Source organism: Natator depressus, chromosome 2 (genome assembly GCF_965152275.1).
Source record: "Natator depressus isolate rNatDep1 chromosome 2, rNatDep2.hap1, whole genome shotgun sequence".
NCBI lineage: Eukaryota > Metazoa > Chordata > Testudines > Cheloniidae > Natator > Natator depressus.
Window position 1 is genome coordinate 68,385,799 of NC_134235.1, and position 14,187 is coordinate 68,399,985.

Genomic DNA, 14,187 nt, shown 5'->3' on the forward strand with positions numbered 1-14,187 from the left:
TTCTGCCTTGGAAAAGCCCCCGACTCAAGAAATTACTATTCTTTGTGGAAGTTCAGGCAGAGTATCTGTTTTTCATGACTGCACGAGGAAAACTGAACGCAATAGTAACACTAGCAGCAGAAGGGGAACTGTCTGTATCTTCTCTCCTGGCATTAAAAGGCTGAGGATTTTGTGGGTTTTTGTTTGTTTGTTTTTAGTTTAATAAAACTTGTAGTGCTTAAACTTGAACTACTGTCAGGCCACAAGCTCACATAACAGGACATATTATTTGTATTAAAGTAGTGCCTAGAGGCCCCTCTGATGATCAGGGTCACGGCATGTGTGGCATTGTACAAAGAGATATTAAGAGACAGGCTGTGCCCTGAAGACATTAAGTTATAAGAAAAAAAGACAAAGAAAAGGTGGTCAGGGGAACAGAGCTTGAGTCAGTTGCCTGAGGCAGAAAAACTCGTATTACAGGGGTCCCAGTTTAGTGCTTGATCTTGTGGAACAACTTGCCTCTTATATAAGATGGAACTTTGGAATCACTTGAAAAGTCTGGCAAACCTGCAAGCAAAACTCTTTGTTTTTGTAGTTTTTCACGTGAAAATGAAACCTCCATTTTGGATTCCCTCCAGGCTGAAATGAGCATTTAAAAGCAAAAATGAAGCTTTAACACAGCTACTTGGACTTGCTTATAGCTACACATATTCAAGCCTCTGTGGATGCTTTTGAAGATTTGAAACCTTTCCTTTTGTTTTTATATGCCTACCTGGACATGCCAATATAATAACCATGCATTTAAAGTTTCCAGATGGTGCAGTGGATATTTTATCCCTAATGGAACATCTGAAAGCTGAGCACTGGAACTTGTTGCAGGAATTTGATGGCTCCTTTGAAACAAATCTTTTAGGACCTGGAGTCACAACAAGCAATTATAGCAGCTCTGAAGACACATTAAAGTCTGTTGGCCAAATTCAGCCGTGGTGCAATGAGGCACAACTTAATTAAAATCAGTGGAGCTGTGAAACTGTTGCATCCAGCTGTAATGCCTGCACACTAATTCCCTATGCCTCAAACTCATGATGAGACAGTTATTTATAATAACTACTGTATATACACAATAAGTCTTAAACCTCAGGAGCTCTGGACTATTTTTCTTCAAAATAGAAGAAATGGATTCGCTCAAACTGTCAGTGTTTGATCCCAAAAGAGGAATGTGAGATTTGTCAAGGTTCCTTGTAAAAACTGAGGGCCTTCTTCTCCTCTCAGACAAGCATAAATCAAGAATAATTCCACAGAAGTCAGTGGAGTTAGGGTAGTCTAAAAGAGAGGAGAGGTATGCAACTCGAATTATTACCAAAATAATTCTCTTTATTTACCATTATGATGACAAGCAGGTAAGTCGCAGAGCTTCTCCGTTCGTTTTGTCTGTGTTTCAGGGTACCAGAATGTAACCCTTTATCCTGAAGTCCAAACCCAGTTGTCATATGTGGAAAGAATAACCAGAATTGCTCAAGCTGACATTTTCTCAATTATAAAAGATTCCTGACAAAAGCCACATATCGACTAATTTCATCCTCTCGCATTGTGGGGCAAATCCCACCTTCTTCTCTGGGAGTGTGGGAAATGGAACTAGCACAATTCTGCATGCAAGGAGGAGAGCTGGACTTGGAATGGGGACACTGCTGAATGATATGCAGCATTTCTCCTCAGGGACACCTTGCTGCTCAGTGGAGTAGATGAGGGCAGGTTCAGAGAATCCACTGCTCTTGTCATTCCCCTCTTTGTATATATTCCCAAATCCTCTCTTCTAGCACAGAAACTGAATGTTAGGTTATGCACTAGGGAGATGGACTAGAGAGGAAGAAGCCCTCCTCCACACTGGAGGATAAAGAGGCTACAATAGCTATTGCCCCTGCCTTAAGCTTTCCTCCACAGAGAGGAGGGTGTGCATAGCCCTAAAGAGCCTTAAGTGAGACTGACACAGTGTATAGTTCTCAGGCGGCCCTCTGTAGAGGGAAGAGTTTCACCTACCATCAGGGACTACAGGTCTCAAACCCTGGGCCATAGGGCTTTTAGGAGCCAGTAAGTTCCAACCTGCCAACCAGTGTGCCCAGCTAATAGTTGTCCGGACAAGAAGCTGAACTCCAGCAGAGGACTTCAGTCCTGGGCTCTGATTGGCAGAACTTTGCGGTTCCTGATTGGTTCCCTGCTGGTATTTCAACAGAGCATAGGAACAGAAAATTGTCCATGCAACTGGATTTTCCTTGCTTAGGGCTGCTCCCCTTATGCCACCTGCCTGACTTTGATCTCCTGGTATTCTGACCTTGCCTGTCTCCTGCCCTGTGTCTGCCCTCTGGCATATCTCAGCCTCTGATCTCTTGGTATGTGACTCAGCTTGACTCCTGCTCTGACCATTAGGTCAGACTACCCATGTTCTGTTTGTGACACCCATCAAGGAACTTGGTAGCTCATTTAATGTCTGCTTAGCCTTTCCATTACAGAGACCTTCTAAAAATATATTTCTACTACAAACTGCAAAATGTATGTAACAGAACCCATTCACCCCAACATTCCCATCTAATTCCTTTCTTGATCTTATGGTTAAAGTCCAGACTTTGGAGGCTAAATGAATGAACAGTTAAACTAAACTTCTGTGTTATTACATAGGTATTGCTTAACAATGGACATCATTTTTTTTTTACCTTGTTTAAGAAAGTAATCAGACATATGCCCAGGCTGGGACCTTGCATGCCAGCTGCATTATTATGGATGTTTTGTTACCAATGGAAAGACAGATAGATCCCAAACCATGGAAAGGTACAGTGCATCTCTATAATTCTGGCTTATTTACACTGCTATTCATTTGAAGCCATTTAAGACAGTAAAGGGGAAATAATAAAACAACTGTAAAATGCTTGGTTATGGGTGTTTCAGAATAGGTATCTCCACTCATTTCCTTAAACATATGATAAAGATTTAGGCATTTTAGGTATATGTAAAAGGAAAATTCAGTTTGGTGCAACTCGAGTAGGGTTATAAATAGATTTGCATATCGTGGACTAGATTCTGATCTCAATTACAACAGTACAAATACTGCAGGACTATAGTAACATCAGGGGAGTTATTTGGGGTTTATACTCTGAGACCCGCGTGTGGTCCAATAGCTTTGGAAAACTTTATTTCTTTGGGGAGGCAGTTTATTTTTAAACAACTTCACCGAGGAACAAATAAAAGAAGAAAGTTACAGGAAGAAGGAAATGGGAACTGGCTTATCAGAGCACAGATGTAGTGGGCCAGATCCTCAGCAGGTGTGGATTGACATAGCTCTATTGAAATCAGTCGTGCTAGTTTACATCAGATGAAGATCTGGTCTAGTTTATTGCCATAAAAACATGAGCTGAGTCATATTTTCCATTTGTCCTCTAGTCCTGTAAAATGTAGCCATATTTCTGTAACGTTGATGTTAATAATGATCTTGTATTTATTGTATAGTGCCTTTTACTCAAGTGTAAGTATGTGGGCAGATACATCTAGAAATAATCTAAGCCTATGTCAGAGCCAGAGAGTGTTGTGATTTAGACAAGTGATGAATACATTGCCTCTTTTGCTTCTGTGTCTCTTTCCACTTCAGTAGCACTGGTTTGGCCCTCTCTCTGGTCTTGCTTGCTTCCGTGTTTTGCATCTCCTCTCCAGACCCCACTTCTGCTGCTTTCATTTCTGCATCTTACAGCTCCACTCACTCCACTGCTGTTGTTTCCAGTTTTGTATCTGCCACTTCTGCTACTAACAGCTAATACGGCCTGACATAACTGCCACGGTAGTGCAATATCTCAAATAAACAAAGCTGCTTGACTCTGACAGGTACTAGTGGTTGACTGCTATTTCTGCTTTTGTCAGATACTGTTGTCCCGGTGGTTTGCTCAGTATGTATCAATCTGTAAAGGATTTTCAGAATGTCTTACTTTTCATGCTTTTATAGTCAGTGCGTCAAAGTCGGCTCTCACTTGGAGCAGTGTAAGTCTGGAGTTTATAGCACTGCAGTACAGTGTAAACGAAAGCAGAATCTGAACCAGCGTTTTTAAATATAGCCAGCTAGTTACTGATGGTAATAATATGAATTATAATACATAATTATGGGAATGCCTGGGAACCCAAGTCATGGACCAGACCCACATTGTGATAGGTGCTGCACAAAAACAGAACAAGTCCCTGCCCCAAAAAGTTTGTATTAAAGTTCCCAAGTTTTAGTCCTTATCCCTATGACAGGGTGGGCTGGCTCCTGGGCTGTCTCTCACTTGTGCCTAGTTTAACTCCCTGACTGTGTGACCAACAGCTATTGTCTGCTGGGAGATATAAGGGCAGCCTGTGTGTAATATGAGGGAGAGGCAGTAGAAGTGGTTATATGCTGAGGATAGGCTTTCTGCAGCCAGGGAAAGGACTCTGTGGACTCCAGCTAGAAGGTCATTAACTTTCTGGGAAAGCACCTGAGTAGTAAGTGGTGGTTTGCTGTGGTGCAGAAGGTGGAAGCAGGTAGAAGACCACTACTGAAGGAATCAGGATGATGCCTTAAGAGGCAAACTAACCAATGTAGGAAGTATCCCTGGGGACAAGGAAAATGAGTGTGGAGACTAAGATGGATGGTGACTTAATTTATTAGGGCCATGGGCTGGAGCTGGGATAGAGGATGGAAATGGGGAGGTGGTATGGGAATTCCTGCAGTTAGAACTGTTGAGGCTGGTTGGAATTATTTTTAAACTGAATCTTATTTGGACTCTGTTCCTTGAAAAAGGGAAAGATTCAGGCTTGGCCAGAGGGCTAAACCTCTTCAAAACTCATATCCAATCAGAGGGAAATTGCCATTCACAGAGGGGAAGCTAAGGCAGCGGTCACGTTCCTGCTGGGGAAAGGCATGCTGCTATCACAATCCCACAGAGTAAATGTCTGTCTGCATTTACAGCACATTGTCCTATAATCCTCATATTTTTCTGGCCTTGCTTGCAGTACTGAACAATGTGCACATAGTTTAACTAATACTGGAGAATATCCATTTGGCTTAAATATTTCAGCTATTAAGGGCTAAGCATTACTATATGTGCATATGCTTAACCATTGGCACAGTAAATCTGGAAAACATATGCTGGTTTCAACGAGCAGTTACAGGATGAAGCAAGTAACGATAAATTGGAGCTTTTTGAAACATCTTAATGCTGATATCAATAGACTAGGGAAGTGCTGGAAGCATCTTTTCTTGAGATAGGTAAAACAAGTCTAGATGAACCATCCAAAATAGATCTTGCACTGGCAATAACGTCGTCTTTCCCAGAGGTTTGTCATGAACCTTTAAACCACTCTAACGGAGTCTGGATTCAAGGTTCACCACATTTTGAGAAACTGAAGGAGGCGCCCACCAAGATCCAGTACCAAGAAGGAATAGGGATTAGAACTAAGGATCTGACTGTATTAGTACTGTGGAGTGACCTTTATTGTTGTTTTACATCTGCCAATGGATCTGTATCTATCAGGTGAACAACACATTAAGGGCCAGATTCTGTCCCTTCGCTCAGATTGAGTAGCACGTTACTCCTTGAGATTTTCCTTTGGAGAACATAGGACTCACAAAGTGAGGTGATATTCAGCATGAGTAAAGGTGACAGAATCTGGCCCTACATGTATTTTCTATTCTTATTGTGAAAATTGTAATTTTTGCGAGTGCCTAGATCATGGGATAGCTGCTTATTAATGGCTTAATAAATAAGATGAGATGCTCTCTGAGAACTCACATCCCAGCTATCCTTGTCTTACAATAAGGAAAGGAAATGTCTGGATTAGATCAAACCCCTTCTCAGTATATTTCTTCCAAAAGGCTTAGCAGTTGTAGTCATCATCTCAGAAAAGTGTTCCTCTTGGTATGCACTCAGTTCTGAAAAATAAATAAAATTCAGTAATATGTTTCAAGTTTTTATTGACTGTGTGGTGTGCCCCTTTTATATTATCTTTCCCCTAATATTCTAGCAAGTGAGTTATATTAATACAAATATGTGTGGAAAGTGAACGTTAGGCTTAAATATTCACCAGAAACAAATTTAGAATGATATATGCTTGAAATGTTTTGTAACTAACCGACAGAGTGTTAATTTGAGCCATCCACTCAGGAAACAGAAGCAATATTACACATCTTATGCAACTAGCTAGCACGGCGAAGATTCCAAATTTTGAATATTTGCAGTGACTTCTTAGCGAATGACCTATAAACCAAGAACAAGTTGAAAACATTCGTGAATTTTGAATAACAAATGTTGGAGAAAATCACAATCCAATATATCAGAATGATACATTTTGCTTCTAATTGTTAACAATGAACTCTTCCAACTGTATATGCTAACCACTGTAAAACCTTTACCCAAACAATAAAACTCAGAAGCTACCAAACTATATGCTGAACTTCACTATTCAGTCATGCAGCCCATCACCTTTTCCTGCATTTGCATGTGTTAGATCTAGATTGTAAGAGAATTGCATGGGTATTTTGTCTCTATCCCCATCCCCGCCCTCCTCCCCCAGCCTGCACCGGCACGTTGTCTAGAATGTAAGAGATTTTGTCTTTATATCTGTCTATAGTTCCCAGCATACTGTTGCCACTGTACAAATACTGAATAACTTACAGTGGTGGCTGTTGCTCTGTAGTCTACGGATTCAGCCCCAATTTCAACAATGCATGTGCTTAACTTTAAGCATGTGCTTCTGTGTTTTGCTGAACTGGATCCTCAATTAGGAATTAATATTCAGAAAACCAATTGCCATAAATGTGTACAGTGGTGATGTGCCTCCTTCCTAGAGTGAGGATGTATGCAATTAAATACACTGTACTGGAATTCAAGCAATCACTTCTATTTGAAATAATGACTGCTGCCTAAAACAGGGGAAAGAGTCAGACACTTCATAGTGCTAGGAAACTGAAGGAGGCGGTGCCAGTTCAGAAAACAGCAATCAGTACAGAATCAATAAAAGAGGTGTTAATGACATATGGCCCGGAAAATCATTCAAGCCCTCCCACACAGAACAGGGTTCAGTCGTTCACAGTGTTCTATTGCAAACAAATCCTAGAGGGTTTAGACGTGGAAATGTTTAAAACAAAACTTTTTTTGGTGGGGGAGGAAATAAACTGAAGGCAGGGGAGCAAGATGAAATGCAGTAATACTGAAATGGGCATTGCTGCTGATGGACAGTAAATGAGACCTTAGTTTGGAATGTGATATGGGAGCAAAACCAGCCCATGTACAGTATGCTCCCAATTATCCAAATAGCATGGGGGACATGGATTTTGTTTGGGTAGTTGAGAGGGCAGGAGCCATTCGGCAGCGGGGTGGGCTCCCCTCAGTTATGGGCTTATCAGTCATCCTCCTTCTTCTCCTCTCAGTCCTGGCCAGGGATCTCTGCTCTGCTCTGCCCTGCTTACTCCCTCCCATGAGAGCAGGACTGCAGAGGGCTCCCTGCACTGCTTCAGGGCTGGCGACAACCCATACCTACAGGGGCAAGGTGTAGCAGGGAGGCTGTGGGGGCAGGGCAGAGTACAGACCCCTGGCCAGGACTCTGCCCAGCCAGGACCACAGACTTCCTTGAACCTCCAGGGATTGGGTGCCACTGGCCCTGCGGCAGTGCAGGGAACCCTCTGCAGCTCTGCTGTCATGGCCCCACTCACTCGCTCCCGTGACAGCAGGGCTGCAGAGTGTCCTGCACTACCACTGGAGCCACTCATCAGCAAGGTGGCTTCCTCCTCAGCTGGGGGCTTGTCCTCTGCATGGACCTGGCTGGGGCATCTCTGCTCTATTATGTGAACTTCCACATTATCCGAATCCCTTCTTTGTCCCCTGGCATGAGATGCATGTTGCAGAGGGTGTGTATCTCATGCTGGGGGACAAGGAAGGGATTCTAACAATGTAGAGTCTAGGTTTGATAGGGGTACTGATAAAGGTGGGTAAACTGCATAATTGATTCTATAGGAAAAACATCAGAGCAGGGAGGTAAGACTTGATATTGCTCTGGTATAGTCTCACCTGGAATAATACACTTAGCTTGGTATTTAACTGTAAGCCCTATGCCTCAGACTCCAGAAGGTAAGGAACTTGGCTGTAGGACTGCATTTGCATAATATTTCTACCCAGAATTCCTTCAATGACATTTTGGGAGTCACCAACTCAGAATTGGTTGAGTAGTGGAACTGAACAGAGAGATGAAAGGAGAGCTATTTTGTACCAGTAGGGGATTTCTGGTGGTAAGGATGATGCTCAAGTGTCCTCTATGCTACTTGCTGCCCTCCACTGAGTATCCTGTAGCCTTTGGAGGACTCTTTGCTAATCCCTACACCTTACCCCACTCCTCTCCCAGAGCTGGGGAGAGAACCCAGGAGTCCTGACTCCCAGTCTGCCCGCCCCAACCACTGGCCCTCACTCCCTTGCCAGAGCCAGACAAGTCTCTGTCCTGCCCCAACAGCATGAGTTGAGGCCTCTGGGTGCTAAGACATTCCATTTAGAAAAGGAAAAAATACAGCTTAAACTTTTATAGTCTGATATCATAGTCATGCAGTCATTGAATTGTTAGTCTTTTTGACTAATTTGGATAAAAAGCTAGAGAATATGCTGTGGTTACTGAAGGATTGAATGACAATAATGTCCTTGATCCAAAATCAATTGAAGTAAAAGGAAAGAGTCCTGTTGACCCCAGTGGGCATTGACTTGAGCTCTTAAAGACCTTTCAGTTCTATTTTAGAGCCATTATCGTATTCTGTAGCTATACTTTATTCAATCCAAAACAATTGCAGTTCTCCAAACCAGCCCTTACAGTATGTGTATTTTTAAAGTTTTAGCCATAGAAGAGTACCCTCAATCCTGTCAGTTAACAAGACTCTACTAGTCATATTGGACCTGATCAATGCCTGTTGAAGTCAATGGTAAAACTCCCCTGCACTTATGAGTAGAGTTGGGTGAATAATTGATTTTCAGTTCAACCAAAAAACCAGAGCAGATACTTGGGTTGGCTCTGAAAGTGTGTGGAATTTGTCAGCAAAATCTGGTCATCTATGTAACCTTTGGCCCAGTGACTGGGGGACTTGCCTGCATGTGGGCTATCCAAATTTGAATCCCTGCTCTATAACGAGGACTTGAACTCCAATCTTCCCTCTACCCAGGTGAGCATTCTAGCCACTAGCCACCAGGCTGTAAGCTATTCTGCTCTTACTCTTTCCTGTTGAAACTGTTCCATTTTGTATAAATATGTAAGTGTTCACTGCAAGAGAGAGAGCATGTGTAAGAGAATGAGTAAACTATTTGCTTGGAAAAAAGTTACCCAGCTCTACTTTTGAGGTTTGAGTGTCATATATATCCTTGTTTCTAGAGAAGGGTTTGAGTCAAAACCTTAGCGGTTAACTTTAGAGAAGTTCATGTCTAGAACTGAATGATGTAGCTCACTACCATTCATATTCAGAGTTAATTTCCTTTCTGTGACAGCATCTGTGCTCATGTTCCCCTGAGTCATACAGGAATTGGTTTGCTTGAAATTGCAATTTCAAGCCCTCCCGGGTGCAGTTCTCCCTCAAATATACCTGTGCAGTGTCTATTGAAGTCAGTGGTGTACTTGCATATCCCAGGCCAGCTATGAGCCACTTTGCTTATAAAAAAGACTACTTGAAACAATGAGATTAGAGCTCTGAGGAACACTTGACTCAAGACCTGAATGCAGTTAAAATCTTTTTCTGAATGCAATCTGTTCATGAATCAGCAATGGTTGATTCATATTTTTATGTGAACAAATTTTTCTCAGAGATGGATAATTAACTTTTTTGCTCTCAGGAAGTAGCCACAAACACTTTGTGGCAGCTGCTCATTGGTGTATTTTGAGTTTAAACAGAGTTAACTGTCATAGTTATCACAGGGGAATTTACATGGCATCTCTCCTATACTCTGATTGGCTAAACTTACTCCTTTTGTGATCAGGAGAGTGAGCAGAGGCCATTATAACTTGGCTTTTGGGGGAGAGAGTAACTCTCACCTAGTTTTGACCAACATTTTATCCTTATCTCTTGTGATAATTTGTCACACAAACAAATTACTGGTTGTACACAGCAGGAGAGTTTTTTCCTTTTGGCAAAGTGCAAAAAGATGTATTATTTCATTTTGCAGTGTAGTTGTAGGTGTGTTGGTCCGAGGATATTAGAGAAAGAAGGTGGGTGAGATAACAAAGAGGGTCTTGGAAACACCTGAAGAAGAGCTCGAAAGCTTGTCTCTCTCACCAACAGAAGTTGGTTTCATAAAAGATATTACCTCACCCCCTTTGTCTCTTTATTTTTCAGGGCATTTGCTCCATACAGCAAAGGGCCCTACATGAGACCCACTTCCTGAACCAGAAATGCAGCAGCAGGCTTTGCTTGTCTGGAATAACTTAAAAGTATTCATTCTGTTAGCTAGGGGAAACTGGGTTAGCCTTCTGGTAATAATTTTGTCAGTGTCAATTCTCAGTGCAGTTGCATTAGGATTTCCCCTTCTTCAGAGTGTGTTTTTGTCGGTGTTGGTGTTGGTGGAGAGGTAAAAAGGAGAAAACATAACACATATTAACCAAAACTTGTTTTCTGGTAAAATTTGCTGCTATTAACCTGTGATTCTCCCCTCCCCACAAACAAATAAAAGTGTAGTGTGGCCAAAGTACAGTCTTCATCCTGGGCTTTATCACTTTTCCCATAGGAGTGGGCTAGAAGAGTAGGAAAGCTCCACGAGCTTCCGCTGGCAAAAGTTCCTGTGAGGCACCCTCTCAAGACGGATGGGCTCTGCAGGCCCCAGATGTTTCAGGGAGTGACTCCTCCCAACCAAGCAGAGATTGATAAGGAAAGGCATTCCAGATCTGCCAGGACAGGAGCACATATATGGACAATTGATCCTTCTCCCTTCCTTTGTTGCCTGACAGCAGAAATCATTCTCTCTACATAGTCTTTATACCTCCCTCAACATCATGGTAGCTACAAGACTTCAAAAGTGGGGGATGGAGAGATTTATCTGTATATCTTAGGCAGGTACAAGAGTTTTCAATTGTGCTCAGAATATGATGACTTTCATATTAATTCCTGTGTGCTGTGGAAATCACTCCAGAATACTATACCACCACTGACTGGCTGGCTGGTTCCCCCCTACCCCAGACAGCACAGGGGATCTGTTGGATAGCTCATATGTATGCTCCAGTTTTCACAGGTACTAACTTCTGACTGGATTTTGTCAAGTAAGAAAGATCTGCGCTGTGTTCCAGTGTCTCCAAGGCTCCATAAAAGCTCAGCTGGGGCTTTGTGTGGATGAAGAGAAAGCCTGCATGGACCTTATTGTAGGATTGTGGCCTAAAATAGTCACAGTTGCTAGGTTTTTTTCTCTTCTCAGTGAGAATCAATCTAGTCCGTGGATAGTCCTGATCATGTTTTGTCAGCTAATCTGCTTAATGTTCCAAGTTCTTGTGAAGTTGTTATATTGCCATTGCTGGTCTAGTTTGTGTGCATGCACGTTTCAAGTTCCTTTAGTTTAAAGGTCAGCTTAGATAAAATAATAAGGCTATTATCTCATTCTCCTTCTGCTTTATTTTATGCCTGTTAGGAAAACCTGCAGAGATGGTTTAATCAGCTAAAGTATATTACAAATGTTGTCAAAATACTGAGGTACTGGTAACCAGGCCGGGCACGCCCGTATAATACCTGTATCCCCTATGTGTAACAACATGCATAGCTCTTTATCAGCCCAAGCTATAGCAAGCATTCCCAGGCTTTGATTCAGTCTGGACAAGTTCCCAAAAGTGTGGATGCTTTGAACTTGCTCTCTGAGCTTGTTGATATCTCTCACCTTCCTGCCATCTTTTTCTGTCAGCCTTCTCCCCTCTTCCTGTTACCAATCACCAAATCCCAACCTTAACATGCCCCTCGTTCCCTTTCTTTAATTCCAAGCAGGCCCTCTGCCCTCAATGATACTCCATTAACTGTTTCAGATCTGCCATACACTGCTGAGGTCTGCCCAGCTGGTTGGAGAAGATTTATCATCTTTACCCAGCCAGTTGTCAGTATTAATTATTGCACTGAAGTGGCACATTTATTTTAAAGTTCTCTATATTATACTTCTTCTAATAAAGTTTTCAGACTTCAGCTGTAAACTATTTCTGATAACTGTGGATGGAAGTCTGAGTGGGAATATAAACCTTCTAAAATGGAGATGCCCATTTAACACATCAGTAATTGTTTAAATTTCATTTATGAAATTGTTATAGCAGACAGAAGACTCTGTGACAGCTTTACAGTTTACTACAATATCCAGTGTTTGCACTGAATTCTGTCTTATTATCCACAGCGGGTATTTCATTTGAGATCTTCACATTACTGATATTCCCTTTTTTCTTGTTTATCTATTATTCCAGGGTCTTCCATTTTTATCAAGGGCATGATGGGGTAGTGTTGCAGGGTGGACTAGGTCCAGAGGCCCCCTGCTGGAGGCCTCACGGCCCTGCATCACCCTGTCCCAGAATAACTGTTTTACAGTGGCAAACTTTTAACTGTTTTACTGTGTGAGGTCAGAGCCAGAGGCTGAGACCGAAGGAAGACAGAGGCAGAGGCGGAGGCAAAAGCAGTAAGACAATGAAGGCAGAGGCAGAGGCTGAAGGAGGGCCAGAGCCAGAGGCAGCCACGGAAACAGGCATGATTTTAATTATTTATTGTGCAGAGCCAGAGGCAGAGGCCGAAGAGAGCCAGAGGCAGAGGTAGCCCAAGCGGAGTAGGGGGCATGACTGACGGGGGCATGAGAAAAGACTTGGGGGAAGAACCAGCCCTTCTGAAGGCCTCACGGCCCTGCATCACCTGCTCCCAGAATAGAGCAGCAAGAAGTCCTCCAGGCAGCCTAGAGTGGCTACAGAAGAGCCGCCAATCAAAGGGGCTGCTAGAGCAACCAATAAGGGGCCAGATAAAAGGCAGGCAGCAGAGCAGAGCCTTCAGTTGAGGTGTAGAGCTTGATGAGGGAGTGAAGATTGGGTGACTGACTGGCTGGCTGGCTGGAAGAGCAGAAGTACCACGGACAGCTCACTGTGGAGCGTTCACTGCAGGCAGGACTGAAGCCCAGGGAAGGCTGCTGAAGACCGAGTGCCTGGCTGGCGGGAAGAGCAGCAGGACCAGCGGGAGGTCAATGCGGACAGGCTGAAGCCCAAGGGGACTAAGCACACAACCTGATCAGGCCAGTGAGGATACCGAGATGGGCCGCGCTGGTTTGGTTGAACACTGAGCACAGGGAGGCCTGATGAAACACCACCAACTGCGGGTACCGAGATGGGCCCTGGCTCAGTGGTTCAAGAAGGCAGTGCCCCTGGGACAAGCCTTAGAGCTACGTCCCCATACCAGGGCCGAGATAAGAACTTGGACTGTATACCCTGGAAGGAGGGAACAGTGTATGCGGCTCTGCCAGAGGGCCAAGTCACTGAAGACCTGCCAGAAAATCATCAGCTGGGGGGTGCTTGCGAGAGGCAGGTGCTACCCTGATATAAGAACTAAAACCAAAAGCAGGCTCATACCCAAACAAACAAAGGGGGCTGTCCATAAGAGGTGGGTGCCACCCTCAAAAAGGTCTGTGATTACAGGTTTATTGGACCCAAAAAAAGAGGTTGGTGCTGACCCTGAGAGGTGGGTGCTGACCCCATTACAGATAGAGAAAAGTGCAGCCTGGATCAAACATAAATTATAGATGAAAAACAACAACGGTGTCAATTGGTATAGTACATTTATTTCTGTCAAACTGACTTCCATGTAAAGGATAGGTTAAGAGACAAAATACTGAGGTGTTCTTTTGGGGTGATGGAACAAATCTGAGACGTGCTAGTTAAGCATATAACTGGACTGATAGCACAAGGATTATTCTAATGTAATAATCCAGAGGAAACACCCAGACTACAGCTCATCCATTCTGTGGGAAATTCCGTGATTTCAAAATTTGTTTCTGTTTCGAATTGGAATGAATTGAAATTCAAAATTTCCTACAAAACACAAATTTCAGATCGGGTCACTCATAATTTTTCAGTTTTTACCAGTTGCATTTTTATTTCTATTTTTATTATTTTAATCACTGTATTTGTTTTATTTATATAATTTATAACACAGAAAAATTAATTATTTTGAAAAGTTGTTTTGAAATGAAAAATCAAAAT